The sequence below is a fragment of the Nannospalax galili genome, unplaced genomic scaffold (assembly GCF_000622305.1).
Source record: "Nannospalax galili isolate Female #2095 unplaced genomic scaffold, S.galili_v1.0 scaffold337, whole genome shotgun sequence".
NCBI lineage: Eukaryota > Metazoa > Chordata > Mammalia > Rodentia > Spalacidae > Nannospalax > Nannospalax galili.
In genome coordinates, this window is record NW_008340932.1 from 2,024,512 (window position 1) to 2,027,388 (window position 2,877).

Genomic DNA, 2,877 nt, shown 5'->3' on the forward strand with positions numbered 1-2,877 from the left:
GTCCTGGAACTCACTATGTAGACCAGGCTGGCCTCGAACTCACAGAGATCCTCCTGCCTCTGCCTCCCGAGTGCTGGGATTAAAGGCGAGTGCCACCATGCCTGCCTGGCTTATTTATTATTTTTATGTGTATGTGTGTATTGCCTGCATGTAGGTAAGTGTACCCGTGTTGTGCAATGCCCAAGGAGGACAACAGCCAAGAGGCTGTTGGATCCCCTGGAACTGGAGTTACAGACAGTTGTTAGCTTCCATGTGGGTGCTGGGATTTGAATTTGGGTCTTCTGCAAGAACAGCCAGTGTTCTTAACTGCTGAGCCATCTCTCCAGCCCATCCTTTTTCAAAAAGACATTGTCTCAGTATGAAGCCTTGGCTGGCTGGAACTTGATATGTAGAACAGGCTGGCCTGGAACTCACGGAGGCTTTCCTCTGCTTCCCAAGTGTTGGGATTAAAGGCATGTGCTACCATACCCAGCTGTCTTTGGCTTTTGAACTTGCTAGAGGTGGAGACTAGATGTAGAAGATATCCTGAGCAATGGGAGATTCTTAGATAACGAGATTTATCTCACTAAGAATGATTATTATCTTCTTGAGTATGTATTCATTTCTCATTCCACTTTGGTTAAAACTAGATCACATCAAACAAGTGTTATGATGCTTTTTTAGTCTTTGGCCATGATAGACAAATATGAGGGAGCAGATAATGACTATTATCAGCTTGATTAAATGAGCAGGAGTGGAATTCCAGGTTAGATAAAGAAAGGTCTGATTATAGTTGATGAGTGTTACTTAAATGTGTAGAGTGCATACATTTGGTACCTTGAAAGCAAAAGGGAACTTGTCACCTTGGTGACTTTCTCATCTGTAAAATAGCAGTAATATAGCCAGCCGTGGTGGTGTACACCTTTAATCCCAGCACTCAGGAGGCAGAGGCAGGTGGATCTCTGTGAGTTCAAGGCCAGCCTGGTCTACATAGTTCCAGGCCAGCTGGGGCTACTGGGAGACCCTGTCTCAAGAAAAACAAAAACAAAAACAAAAAAAAGGTTAGTAATATATGTTCCACAGTGCTGTTTTAGGATAGAGGTAACATGTTCAAAGTGTATCTCACTTTGGTAGATACTCCATTTAATTTTTAAAATTAAAGTGTGTGTGTACACGTGTGGAAGAGGGCATTGGATCCCCTGGCTAGTGTCACAGGCAGTTGTGAGTTGCCTGATGTGGGTGCTGGGAACCAAACTCAGGTCCTCTGAAGAGGAGCACAGTGCTCTTAACCACTGAGCCATCTCTTCATCCTCCACTGAAGATTTTCTTAGGTAGGGCAGATACTGGTCATAACAATTCTTTTTTAAAAATATTTTATTTACTGTTTTCATTTTATGTGTATGAGTGTATTGCCTGCCTGTAGGTAAGTACACCCATGTCCTGCAGTGCCCAAGAGGACAGAAGAGGCCATCGGATCCCCTGGAACCAGAGTTGTGGACAGTTGTTAGCTGTCATGTGGGTGCTGGGATTCGAACCCAGGTCTTCTGCAAGAACAACTAGTGTTCTTAACTGCTGAGCCATCTCTCCAGCCCCAGCAATTCTTTTAATGGTTTTGATTGTTTTGTGTGTATGAGTGTTCTGCCTACATGTATGTATGTGCACCAACCACATGTGTGTAATACCTGTGGAGGCCAGAAGAGGGCATCAGATAGCCTGGAACCAGAGTTATGAATGACTGTTAGCCACCATTTCGGTGCTGGGAACCAAACTTGGGTGCTTTGCAAGAGCAGCCAGTGCTTTTGACTTCTGAGCCATCTTTTCAGTACCACCCCTCCTTTAAAAAAAAAAAGATAGAACCTTTTGCAGCCTGGGCCTGCCTTGAACTTTCTAAGTAGCCAAAGATAACCTTGAGCTTTTGGGTCTTCTGCTGGGATAATAGGCATTTACCACTATTCCTGGTTCATGGGGTGCTGAGGATGGAACCCAGGACATAGTGCACACTGGGCAAATACTACCAACTGAGCTACAACCCACAATTCATTCTTTAAAAAAATTTTTGAGGAACTCTCAGGTAGCTCAAGCTGGGCTTGCTTTGTAGGCAAGGATGGGCTTGAACTCCTGATTTTTCTACCTCTACCTCTTAAGTGCTAGTATTATACACAAGTGTACTACCGCTCCTATTTTAACAATTCTTTTTTATAACCATTTAAAATACTTATTTTTATTTTGTGTGTATGATTGTATTGCCTGCATGTAGGTAGGTGTGCCCATGTTGCAATGCCTGTGGAGGTCAAAGGTCTTGGGTCCCCTGGAACTGGAGTTAAGGATGGTTGGTAGCTACCGTATGGGTGCTGGGAATCGAACCTGGGTTCTCTGGAAGAACAGCAAGTGCTCTTAACTGCTGAGCCATCTCTTGAGCCCTTCTGTCTTATTTCTTTGAGATAGTGTCTCTCACTGAACCTAGAGCTAGGCTGCTAACCAGCAAACCTTAGTGATCCTGTCTCTGCCCTCTGTCCCACAGGGCTAGAGTTATTAAAGGCATGCAAATCACCATATCCAGCTTTTTATAGGACTTCTGGGACCCGAATTTCAGGTACTCATACTTGAGCAGCAAGAGATCTTATCTGCTGAGCTGTCTCTCCAGCCCCTCACAACAGTTTTGTGTGATAGAGATAGTTAACCCCATTTTATAGTTAAGAAACTGAGACTCAGAGACTATATAATTGGCCAAGGCCACATAGTAGTACAAATGTTTAAGGCAGTAGTTGGAAGTTAGGTAGGTTGATTGAAGAACCCATCTTCTTAACCACGATCCTGCTATTCTCGATTATTAAAACTTTAGGAAGATTTGTTTTTCAGCAGTCAGCAGTCTACAGGAAGGTATATATATATATATAT